At 46.9% G+C, this 9709-nt stretch overlaps 28 non-coding genes across 28 annotated transcripts; all 28 read right to left on the bottom strand.

Moving 5' to 3' along the window:
• Nucleotides 1-148: 148 nt before the first annotated feature.
• On the bottom strand, nt 149-267 carry LOC145145369 (5S ribosomal RNA). Its single transcript, XR_013726345.1, has one exon. It is a non-coding gene; the product is annotated as a 5S ribosomal RNA (ribosomal RNA).
• A 231-nt stretch (nt 268-498) lies between these two features.
• Nucleotides 499-617, bottom strand: LOC145146741 (5S ribosomal RNA). Its single transcript, XR_013727671.1, has one exon. It is a non-coding gene; the product is annotated as a 5S ribosomal RNA (ribosomal RNA).
• Nucleotides 618-836: 219 nt separating this feature from the next.
• On the bottom strand, nt 837-955 carry LOC145147971 (5S ribosomal RNA). Its single transcript, XR_013728869.1, has one exon. It is a non-coding gene; the product is annotated as a 5S ribosomal RNA (ribosomal RNA).
• A 228-nt stretch (nt 956-1183) lies between these two features.
• Nucleotides 1184-1302, bottom strand: LOC145149642 (5S ribosomal RNA). Its single transcript, XR_013730495.1, has one exon. It is a non-coding gene; the product is annotated as a 5S ribosomal RNA (ribosomal RNA).
• Nucleotides 1303-1532: 230 nt separating this feature from the next.
• On the bottom strand, nt 1533-1651 carry LOC145144702 (5S ribosomal RNA). Its single transcript, XR_013725707.1, has one exon. It is a non-coding gene; the product is annotated as a 5S ribosomal RNA (ribosomal RNA).
• A 230-nt stretch (nt 1652-1881) lies between these two features.
• Nucleotides 1882-2000, bottom strand: LOC145148531 (5S ribosomal RNA). Its single transcript, XR_013729411.1, has one exon. It is a non-coding gene; the product is annotated as a 5S ribosomal RNA (ribosomal RNA).
• A 230-nt stretch (nt 2001-2230) lies between these two features.
• Nucleotides 2231-2349, bottom strand: LOC145147807 (5S ribosomal RNA). The gene has a single exon (XR_013728696.1). It is a non-coding gene; the product is annotated as a 5S ribosomal RNA (ribosomal RNA).
• A 229-nt stretch (nt 2350-2578) lies between these two features.
• Nucleotides 2579-2697, bottom strand: LOC145149155 (5S ribosomal RNA). The gene has a single exon (XR_013730011.1). It is a non-coding gene; the product is annotated as a 5S ribosomal RNA (ribosomal RNA).
• Nucleotides 2698-2928: 231 nt separating this feature from the next.
• LOC145145047 (5S ribosomal RNA) lies at nt 2929-3047 on the bottom strand. The gene has a single exon (XR_013726040.1). It is a non-coding gene; the product is annotated as a 5S ribosomal RNA (ribosomal RNA).
• Nucleotides 3048-3277: 230 nt separating this feature from the next.
• On the bottom strand, nt 3278-3396 carry LOC145134103 (5S ribosomal RNA). Its single transcript, XR_013718918.1, has one exon. It is a non-coding gene; the product is annotated as a 5S ribosomal RNA (ribosomal RNA).
• A 230-nt stretch (nt 3397-3626) lies between these two features.
• On the bottom strand, nt 3627-3745 carry LOC145146740 (5S ribosomal RNA). Its single transcript, XR_013727670.1, has one exon. It is a non-coding gene; the product is annotated as a 5S ribosomal RNA (ribosomal RNA).
• Nucleotides 3746-3964: 219 nt separating this feature from the next.
• LOC145147969 (5S ribosomal RNA) lies at nt 3965-4083 on the bottom strand. Its single transcript, XR_013728867.1, has one exon. It is a non-coding gene; the product is annotated as a 5S ribosomal RNA (ribosomal RNA).
• A 228-nt stretch (nt 4084-4311) lies between these two features.
• LOC145149818 (5S ribosomal RNA) lies at nt 4312-4430 on the bottom strand. Its single transcript, XR_013730662.1, has one exon. It is a non-coding gene; the product is annotated as a 5S ribosomal RNA (ribosomal RNA).
• A 228-nt stretch (nt 4431-4658) lies between these two features.
• Nucleotides 4659-4777, bottom strand: LOC145150640 (5S ribosomal RNA). Its single transcript, XR_013731452.1, has one exon. It is a non-coding gene; the product is annotated as a 5S ribosomal RNA (ribosomal RNA).
• A 229-nt stretch (nt 4778-5006) lies between these two features.
• LOC145153516 (5S ribosomal RNA) lies at nt 5007-5125 on the bottom strand. The gene has a single exon (XR_013734018.1). It is a non-coding gene; the product is annotated as a 5S ribosomal RNA (ribosomal RNA).
• Nucleotides 5126-5353: 228 nt separating this feature from the next.
• LOC145146701 (5S ribosomal RNA) lies at nt 5354-5472 on the bottom strand. The gene has a single exon (XR_013727633.1). It is a non-coding gene; the product is annotated as a 5S ribosomal RNA (ribosomal RNA).
• A 228-nt stretch (nt 5473-5700) lies between these two features.
• LOC145146883 (5S ribosomal RNA) lies at nt 5701-5819 on the bottom strand. The gene has a single exon (XR_013727806.1). It is a non-coding gene; the product is annotated as a 5S ribosomal RNA (ribosomal RNA).
• A 219-nt stretch (nt 5820-6038) lies between these two features.
• Nucleotides 6039-6157, bottom strand: LOC145147399 (5S ribosomal RNA). Its single transcript, XR_013728304.1, has one exon. It is a non-coding gene; the product is annotated as a 5S ribosomal RNA (ribosomal RNA).
• A 227-nt stretch (nt 6158-6384) lies between these two features.
• Nucleotides 6385-6503, bottom strand: LOC145149641 (5S ribosomal RNA). The gene has a single exon (XR_013730494.1). It is a non-coding gene; the product is annotated as a 5S ribosomal RNA (ribosomal RNA).
• Nucleotides 6504-6735: 232 nt separating this feature from the next.
• On the bottom strand, nt 6736-6854 carry LOC145150275 (5S ribosomal RNA). Its single transcript, XR_013731094.1, has one exon. It is a non-coding gene; the product is annotated as a 5S ribosomal RNA (ribosomal RNA).
• A 230-nt stretch (nt 6855-7084) lies between these two features.
• Nucleotides 7085-7203, bottom strand: LOC145148530 (5S ribosomal RNA). Its single transcript, XR_013729410.1, has one exon. It is a non-coding gene; the product is annotated as a 5S ribosomal RNA (ribosomal RNA).
• A 229-nt stretch (nt 7204-7432) lies between these two features.
• Nucleotides 7433-7551, bottom strand: LOC145147806 (5S ribosomal RNA). The gene has a single exon (XR_013728695.1). It is a non-coding gene; the product is annotated as a 5S ribosomal RNA (ribosomal RNA).
• A 228-nt stretch (nt 7552-7779) lies between these two features.
• On the bottom strand, nt 7780-7898 carry LOC145149153 (5S ribosomal RNA). The gene has a single exon (XR_013730010.1). It is a non-coding gene; the product is annotated as a 5S ribosomal RNA (ribosomal RNA).
• A 231-nt stretch (nt 7899-8129) lies between these two features.
• LOC145134092 (5S ribosomal RNA) lies at nt 8130-8248 on the bottom strand. The gene has a single exon (XR_013718903.1). It is a non-coding gene; the product is annotated as a 5S ribosomal RNA (ribosomal RNA).
• A 230-nt stretch (nt 8249-8478) lies between these two features.
• LOC145146739 (5S ribosomal RNA) lies at nt 8479-8597 on the bottom strand. Its single transcript, XR_013727669.1, has one exon. It is a non-coding gene; the product is annotated as a 5S ribosomal RNA (ribosomal RNA).
• A 220-nt stretch (nt 8598-8817) lies between these two features.
• Nucleotides 8818-8936, bottom strand: LOC145147168 (5S ribosomal RNA). The gene has a single exon (XR_013728080.1). It is a non-coding gene; the product is annotated as a 5S ribosomal RNA (ribosomal RNA).
• A 229-nt stretch (nt 8937-9165) lies between these two features.
• On the bottom strand, nt 9166-9283 carry LOC145150796 (5S ribosomal RNA). Its single transcript, XR_013731608.1, has one exon. It is a non-coding gene; the product is annotated as a 5S ribosomal RNA (ribosomal RNA).
• A 228-nt stretch (nt 9284-9511) lies between these two features.
• LOC145150639 (5S ribosomal RNA) lies at nt 9512-9630 on the bottom strand. The gene has a single exon (XR_013731451.1). It is a non-coding gene; the product is annotated as a 5S ribosomal RNA (ribosomal RNA).
• Between the last annotated feature and the right edge of the window lie 79 nt (nt 9631-9709).

The raw sequence follows: 9709 nt of genomic DNA, 5'->3' as shown, positions 1-9709 counted from the left end.
CTTGACCGATCGGCTCCGTTCCAAAAATACGAAAAGCATCAACCATGAAGCGGAGGCCACCCGAGCATAGAAATAACAAGAAAGAAAAAAAAAACAAAAAAAACCGCACGTAAAATCTAAAAAAACGCAAACGGGCAACGAAAATGGGGGGGTGCAACACGAAGACTTCCCAGGGGGTCACCCATCCTAGTACTACTCACGCCCAAGCACGCTTAACTGCGGAGTTCTGATGTGATCCGGTGCATTAGTGCTGGTATGATCGCACCCGAAATACTATCCATGCTTATTGCTTTTATGTCTTAAAAGACGCAGAACCTCCTTTGTTTTCGTACGCGAGGCGTGGGACCCATTTGACCGATCGTCTCCGTTCCAAAAATACGAAAACCATGAACCATGAAGCGGAGGTCACCCGAGCGTAGAAATAACCAAGAAAGAAAAAAAAAACAAAAAAAACCGCACGTAAAATCTAAAAAAACGCAAACGGGCAACGAAAAAGGGGGGGTGCAACACGAGGACTTCCCAGGGGGTCACCCATCCTAGTACTACTCTCGCCCAAGCACGCTTAACTGCGGAGTTCTGATGGGATCCAATGCATTAGTGCTGGTATGATCGCACCAGAAATACTATCCATTCTTATTACTTTTATGTCTTAAAAGACGCAGAACCTCCTTTGTTTTCGTACGCGAGGCGTGGGACCCACGTGACCGATCGGCTCCGTTCCAAAAATACGAAAACCATGAACCATGAAATGGAGGCCACCCGAGCATAGAAATAGCAAGAAAGAAAAAAAAACTGTGCGTAAAATCTAAAAAAACGCAAAAGGGCAACGAAAAAGGGGGGTGCAACAAGAGGACTTCCCACAGGGTCACCCATCCTAGTACTACTCTCGCCCAAGCACGCTTAACTGCGGAGTTCTTATGGGATCCGGTGCATTAGTGCTGGTATGATCGCACCCGAAATACTATCCATGCTTATTGCTTTTATGTCTTAAAAGATGCAGAACCTCCTTTGTTTTCGTACGCGAGGCGTGGGACCCACTTGACCGATCGGCTCCGTTCCAAAAATACGAAAACCATGAACCATGAAGCGGAGGCCACCCGAGCATAGAAATAGCAAGAAAGAAAAAAAAACAAAAAAAAACCGCACGTAAAATCTAAAAAAACGCAAACGGGCAACGAAAAAGCAGGTGCAACACGAGGACTTCCCAGGGGGTCACCCATCCTAGTACTACTCTCGCCCAAGCACGCTTCACAGCGGAGTTCTGATGGGATCCGTTGCATTAGTGCTGGTATGATCGCACCCGAAATACTATCCATGTTTATTGCTTTTATGTCTTAAAAGACGCAAAACCTCCTTTGTTTTCGTACGCGAGGCGTGGGACCCACGTGACCGATCGGCTCCGTTCCAAAATTACGAAAACCATCAACCATGAAGCGGAGGCCACCCGAGCATAGAAATAGCAAGAAAGAAAAAAAAACAAAAAAAAAACCGCACGTAAAATCTAAAAAAACGCAAACAGGCAACGAAAAAGGGGGGTGCAACACGAGGACTTCCCAGGGGGTCACCCATCCTAGTACTACTCTCGCCCAAGCATGCTTAACTGCGGAGTTCTTATGGGATCCGGTGCATTAGTGCTGGTATGATCGCACCCGAACTACTATCCATGCTTATTGCTTTTATGTCTTAAAAGACGCAGAACCTCCTTTGTTTTCGTACGCGAGGCGTGGGACCCACGTGACCGATCGGCTCCGTTCCAAAAATACGAAAACCATGAACCATGAAACGGAGGCCACCCGAGCATAGAAAAAGCAAGAAAGAAAAAAAAAACAAAAAAAAACCGCACTTAAAATCTAAAAAAACGCAAACGGGCAACGAAAAAGGGGGGTGCAACACGAGGACTTCCCAGGGGGTCACCCATCCTAGTACTACTCTCGCCCAAGCACGCTTAACTGCGGAGTTCTTATGGGATCTGATGCATTAGTGCTGGTATGAGCGCACCCGAAATACTATCCATGCTTATTGCTTTTATGTCTTAAAAGACGCAGAACCTCCTTTGTTTTCGTACGCGAGGCGTGGGACCCACGTGACCGATCGGCTCCGTTCCAAAAATACGAAAACCATGAACCATGAAGCGGAGGCCACCCGAACATAGAAATAGCAAGAAAGAAAAAAAAAACAAAAAAAACCGCACGTAAAAACTAAAAAAACGCAAACGGGCAACGAAAAAGGGGGGATGCAACACGAGGACTTCCCAGGGGGCCACCCATCCTAGTACTACTCTCGCCCAAGCACGCTTCACAGCGGAGTTCTGATGGGATCCGGTGCATTAGTGCTGGTATGATCGCACCCAAAATACTATCCATGCTTATTGCTTTTATGTCTTAAAAGACGCAGAACCTCCTTTGTTTTCGTATGCGAGGCGTGGGACCCACGTGACCGATCGGCTCCGTTCCAAAAATACGAAAAGCATCAACCATGAAGCGGAGGCCACCCGAGCATAGAAATAGCAAGAAAGAAAAAAAACAAAAAAAAACCGCACGTAAAATCTAAAAAAACGCAAACGGGCAACGAGAAAAAGGGGGTGCAACACGAGGACTTCCCAGGGGGTCACCCATCCTAGTACTACTCTCGCCCAAGCACGCTTCACAGCGGAGTTCTGATGGGATCCGTTGCATTAGTGCTGGTATGATCGCACCTGAAATACTATCCATGCTTATTGCTTTTATATCTTAAAAGACGCAGAACCTCCTTTGTTTTCGTACGCGAGGCGTGGGACCCACGTGACCGATCGGCTCCGTTCCAAAAATACGAAAACCAGCAACCATGAAGCGGAGGCCACCCGAGCATAGAAATAGCAAGAAAGAAAAAAAAAACAAAAAAAAAACCGCACGTAAAATCTAAAAAAAAGCAAACAGGCAATGAAAAAGGGGGGTGCAACACGACGACTTCCTAGGGGGTCACCCATCCTAGTACTACTCTCGCCCAAGCACGCTTAACTGCGGAGTTCTGATGGGATCCGGTGCATTAGTGCTGGTATGGTCGCACCCGAAATACTATCCATGCTTATTGCTTTTATGTCTTAAAAGACGTAGAACCTCCTTTGTTTTCGTACGCGAGGCGTGGGACCCACTTGACCGATCGGCTCCGTTCCAAAAATACGAAAAGCATCAACCATGAAGCGGAGGCCACCCGAGCATAGAAATAACAAGAAAGAAAAAAAAAACAAAAAAAACCGCACGTAAAATCTAAAAAAACGCAAACGGGCAACGAAAATGGGGGGGTGCAACACGAGGACTTCCCAGGGGGTCACCCATCCTAGTACTACTCACGCCCAAGCACGCTTAACTGCGGAGTTCTGATGTGATCCGGTGCATTAGTGCTGGTATGATCGCACCCGAAATACTATCCATGCTTATTGCTTTTATGTCTTAAAAGACGCAGAACCTCCTTTGTTTTCGTACGCGAGGCGTGGGACCCATTTGACCGATCGTCTCCGTTCCAAAAATACGAAAACCATGAACCATGAAGCGGAGGTCACCCGAGCGTAGAAATAACCAAGAAAGAAAAAAAAACAAAAAAAACCGCACGTAAAATCTAAAAAAACGCAAACGGGCAACGAAAAAGGGGGGGTGCAACACGAGGACTTCCCAGGGGGTCACCCATCCTAGTACTACTCTCGCCCAAGCACGCTTAACTGCGGAGTTCTGATGGGATCCAATGCATTAGTGCTGGTATGATCGCACCAGAAATACTATCCATTCTTATTACTTTTATGTCTTAAAAGACGCAGAACCTCCTTTGTTTTCGTACGCGAGGCGGGGGACCCACGTGACCGATCGGCTCCGTTCCAAAAATACGAAAACCATGAACCATGAAATGGAGGCCACCCGAGCATAGAAATAGCAAGAAAGAAAAAAAAACTGTGCGTAAAATCTAAAAAAACGCAAACGGGCAACGAAAAAGGGGGGTGCAACAAGAGGACTTCCCACAGGGTCACCCATCCTAGTACTACTCTCGCCCAAGCACGCTTAACTGCGGAGTTCTTATGGGATCCGGTGCATTAGTGCTGGTATGATCGCACCCGAAATACTATCCATGCTTATTGCTTTTATGTCTTAAAAGATGCAGAACCTCCTTTGTTTTCGTACGCGAGGCGTGCGACCCACTTGACCGATCGGCTCCGTTCCAAAAATACGAAAACCATGAACCATGAAGCGGAGGCCACCCGAGCATAGAAATAGCAAGAAAGAAAAAAAAACAAAAAAAAACTGCACGTAAAATCTAAAAAAACGCAAACAGGCAACGAAAAAGCAAGTGCAACACGAGGACTTCCCAGGGGGTCACCCATCCTAGTACTACTCTCGCCCAAGCACGCTTCACAGCGGAGTTCTGATGGGATCCGTTGCATTAGTGCTGGTATGATCGCACCCGAAATACTATCCATGCTTATTGCTTTTATGTCTTAAAAGACGCAGAACCTCCTTTGTTTTCGTACGCGAGGCGTGGGACCCACGTGACCGATCGGCTCCGTTCCAAAAATACGAAACCCATCAACCATGAAGCGGAGGCCACCCGAGCATAGAAATAGCAAGAAAGAAAAAAAAACAAAAAAAAACCGCACGTAAAATCTAAAAAAACGCAAACGGGCAACGAAAAAGCAGGTGCAACACGACGACTTCCCAGGGGGTCACCCATCCTAGTACTACTCTCGCCCAAGCACGCTTCACAGCGGAGTTCTGATGGGATCCGTTGCATTAGTGCTGGTATGATCGCACCCGAAATACTATCCATGCTTATTGCTTTTATGTCTTAAAAGACGCAGATGCTCCTTTGTTTTCGTTCGCGAGGCGTGGGACCCACGTGACCGATCGGCTCCGTTCCAAAAATACGAAAACCATCAACCATGAAGCAGAGGCCACCCGAGCATAGAAATAGCAAGAAAGAAAAAAAAACAAAAAAAAAACCTCACGTAAAATCTAAAAAAAGCAAACAAACAACGAAAAAGGGGGGTGCAACACGAGGACTTCTCAGGGGGTCACCCATCCTAGTACTACTCTCGCCCAAGCACGCTTAACTGCGGAGTTCTGATGGGATCCGGTGCATTAGTGCTGGTATGATCGCACCCGAAATACTATCCATGCTTATTGCTTTTATGTCTTAAAAGACGCAGAACCTCCTTTGTTTTCGTACGCGAGGCGTGGGACCCATTTGACCGATCGGCTCCGTTCCAAAAATACGAAAAGCATCAACCATGAAACAGAGGCCACCCGAGCAAAGAAATAGGAAGAAAGAAAAAAAACAAAAAAAACCGCACGTAAAATCTAAAAAAACGCAAACGGGCAACGAAAATGGGGGGGTGCAACACGAGGACTTCCCAGGGGGTAACCCATCCTAGTACTACTCACGTCCAAGCACGCTTAACTGCGGAGTTCTGATGTGATCCGGTGCATTAGTGCTGGTATGATCGCACCCGAAATACTATCCATGCTTATTGCTTTTATGTCTTAAAAGACGCAGAACCTCCTTTGTTTTCGTACGCGAGGCGTGGGACCCATTTGACCGATCGGCTCCGTTCCAAAAATACGAAAACCATGAACCATGAAGCGGAGGTCACCCGAGCGTAGAAATAGCAAGAAAGAAAAAAAACAAAAAAAACCGCACGTAAAATCTAAAAAAACGCAAACGGGCAACGAAAAAGGGGGGGTGCAACACGAGGACTTCCCAGGGGGTCACCCATCCTAGTACTACTCTCGCCCAACCACGCTTAACTGCGGAGTTCTGATGGGATCCAGTGCATTAGTGCTGGTATGATCGCACCCGAAATACTATCCATTCTTATTACTTTTATGTCTTAAAAGACGCAGAACCTCCTTTGTTTTCGTACGCGAGGCGTGGGACCCACGTGACCGATCGGCTCCGTTCCAAAAATACGAAAACCATGAACCATGAAACGGAGGCTACCCGAGCATAGAAATAGCAAGAAAGAAAGAAAAACCGTGCGTAAAATCTAAAAAAACGCAAACGGGCAACGAAAAAGGGGGGTTCAACACGAGGACTTCCCACGGGGTCACCCATCCTAGTACTACTCTCGCCCAAGCACGCTTAACTGCGGAGTTCTTATGGGATCCGGTGCATTAGTGCTGGTATGATCGCACCCGAAATACTATCCATGCTTATTGCTTTTATGTCTTAAAAGATGCAGAACCTCCTTTGTTTTCGTACGCGAGGCGTGGGACCCACTTGACCGATCGGCTCCGTTCCAAAAATACGAAAACCATGAACCATGAAGCGGAGGCCACCCGAGCATAGAAATAGCAAGAAAGAAAAAAAAACAAAAAAAACCGCACGTAAAATCTAAAAAAACGCAAACGGGCAACGAAAAAGCAGGTGCAACACGAGGACTTCCCAGGGGGTCACCCATCCTAGTACTACTCTCGCCCAAGCACGCTTCACAGCGGAGTTCTGATGGGATCCGTTGCATTAGTGCTGGTATGATCGCACCCGAAATACTATCCATGTTTATTGCTTTTATGTCTTAAAAGACGCAAAACCTCCTTTGTTTTCGTACGCGAGGCGTGGGACCCACGTGACCGATCGGCTCCGTTCCAAAAATACGAAAACCATCAACCATGAAGCGGAGGCCACCCGAGCATAGAAATAGCAAGAAAGAAAAAAAAAACAAAAAAAAAACCGCACGTAAAAATCTAAAAAAACGCAAACAGACAACGAAAAAGGGGGGTGCAACACGAGGACTTCCCAGGGGGTCACCCATCCTAGTACTACTCTCGCCCAAGCATGCTTAACTGCGGAGTTCTTATGGGATCCGGTGCATTAGTGTTGTTATGATCGCACCCGAAATACTATCCATGCTTATTGCTTTTATGTCTTAAAAGACGCAGAACCTCCTTTGTTTTCGTACGCGAGGCGTGGGACCCACGTGACCGATCGGCTCCGTTCCAAAAATACGAAAACCATGAACCATGAAACGGAGGCCACCCGAGCATAGAAAAATCAAGAAAGAAAAAAAAAACAAAAAAAAACCGCACTTAAAATCTAAAAAAACGCAAACGGGCAACGAAAAAGGGGGGTGCAACACGAGGACTTCCCAGGGGGTCACCCATCCTAGTACTACTCTCGCCCAAGCACGCTTAACTGCGGAGTTCTTATGGGATCTGATGCATTAGTGCTGGTATGAGCGCACCCGAAATACTATCCATGCTTATTGCTTTTATGTCTTAAAAGACGCAGAACCTCCTTTGTTTTCGTACGCGAGGCGTGGGACCCACGTGACCGATCGGCTCCGTTCCAAAAATACGAAAACCATGAACCATGAAGCGGAGGCCACCCGAACATAGAAATAGCAAGAAAGAAAAAAAAACAAAAAAAACCGCACGTAAAAACTAAAAAAACGCAAACGGGCAACGAAAAAGGGGGGATGCAACACGAGGACTTCCCAGGGGGCCACCCATCCTAGTACTACTCTCGCCCAAGCACGCTTCACAGCGGAGTTCTGATGGGATCCGGTGCATTAGTGCTGGTATGATCGCACCCAAAATACTATCCATGCTTATTGCTTTTATGTCTTAAAAGACGCAGAACCTCCTTTGTTTTCGTATGCGAGGCGTGGGACCCACGTGACCGATCGGCTCCGTTCCAAAAATACGAAAAGCATCAACCATGAAGCGGAGGCCACCCGAGCATAGAAATAGCAAGAAAGAAAAAAAAACAAAAAAAAACCGCACGTAAAATCTAAAAAAACGCAAACGGGCAACGAAAAAGGGGGTGCAACACGAGGACTTCCCAGGGGGTCACCCATCCTAGTACTACTCTCGCCCAAGCACGCTTCACAGCGGAGTTCTGATGGGATCCGTTGCATTAGTGCTGGTATGATCGCACCTGAAATACTATCCATGCTTATTGCTTTTATGTCTTAAAAGACGCAGAACCTCCTTTGTTTTCGTACGCGAGGCGTGGGACCCACGTGACCGATCGGCTCCGTTCCAAAAATACGAAAACTAGCAACCATGAAGCGGAGGCCACCCGAGCATAGAAATAGCAAGAAAGAAAAAAAAAACAAAAATAAAACCGCACGTAAAATCTAAAAAAAAGCAAACAGGCAATGAAAAAGGGGGGTGCAACACGAGGACTTCCCAGGGGGTCACCCATCCTAGTACTACTCACGCCCAAGCACGCTTAACTGCGGAGTTCTGATGTGATCCGGTGCATTAGTGCTGGTATGATCGCACCCGAAATACTATCCATGCTTATTGCTTTTATGTCTTAAAAGACGCAGAACCTCCTTTGTTTTCGTACGCGAGGCGTGGGACCCATTTGACCGATCGTCTCCGTTCCAAAAATACGAAAACCATGAACCATGAAGCGGAGGTCACCCGAGCGTAGAAATAACCAAGAAAGAAAAAAAAACAAAAAAAACCGCACGTAAAATCTAAAAAAACGCAAACGGGCAACAAAAAAGGGGGGGTGCAACACGAGGACTTCCCAGGGGGTCACCCATCCTAGTACTACTCTCGCCCAAGCACGCTTAACTGCGGAGTTCTGATGGGATCCAATGCATTAGTGCTGGTATGATCGCACCAGAAATACTATCCATTCTTATTACTTTTATGTCTTAAAAGACGCAGAACCTCCTTTGTTTTCGTACGCGAGGCGTGGGACCCACGTGACCGATCGGCTCCGTTCCAAAAATACGAAAACCATGAACCATGAAACGGAGGCCACCCGAGCATAGAAATAGCAAGAAAGAAAAAAAAAACTGTGCGTAAAATCTAAAAAAACGCAAACGGGCAACGAAAAAGGGGGGTGCAACAAGAGGACTTCCCACGGGGTCACCCATCCTAGTACTACTCTCGCCCAAGCACGCTTAACTGCGGAGTTCTTATGGGATCCGGTGCATTAGTGCTGGTATGATCGCACCCGAAATACTATCCATGCTGATTGCTTTTATGTCTTAAAAGATGCAGAACCTCCTTTGTTTTCGTACGCGAGGCGTGGGACCCACTTGACCGATCGGCTCCGTTCCAAAAATACGAAAACCATGAACCATGAAGCGGAGGCCACCCGAGCATAGAAATAGCAAGAAAGAAAAAAAAAACAAAAAAAAACTGCACGTAAAATCTAAAAAAACGCAAACAGGCAACGAAAAAGCAAGTGCAACACGAGGACTTCCCAGGGGTCACCCATCCTAGTACTACTCTCGCCCAAGCACGCTTCACAGCGGAGTTCTGATGGGATCCGTTGCATTAGTGCTGGTATGATCGCACCCGAAATACTATCCATGCTTATTGCTTTTATGTCTTAAAAGACGCAGAACCTCCTTTGTTTTCGTACGCGAGGCGTGGGACCCACGTGACCGATCGGCTCCGTTCCAAAAATACGAAACCCATCAACCATGAAGCGGAGGCCACCCGAGCATAGAAATAGCAAGAAAGAAAAAAAAACAAAAAAAAACCGCACGTAAAATCTAAAAAAACGCAAACGGGCAACGAAAAAGCAGGTGCAACACGACGACTTCCCAGGGGGTCACCCATCCTAGTACTACTCTCGCCCAAGCACGCTTCACAGCGGAGTTCTGATGGGATCCGTTGCATTAGTGCTGGTATGATCGCACCCGAAATACTATCCATGCTTATTGCTTTTATGTCTTAAAAGACGCAGATGCTCCTTTGTTTTCGTTCGCGAGGCGTGGGAC

The sequence above is a fragment of the Lactuca virosa genome, chromosome 1, assembly GCF_052849685.1.
Source record: "Lactuca virosa cultivar CGN04683 chromosome 1, Lactuca_virosa_CGN04683_v6, whole genome shotgun sequence".
Classification (NCBI taxonomy): Eukaryota; Viridiplantae; Streptophyta; class Magnoliopsida; order Asterales; family Asteraceae; genus Lactuca; species Lactuca virosa.
This window is presented reverse-complemented; position numbering and strand designations above follow the sequence as displayed.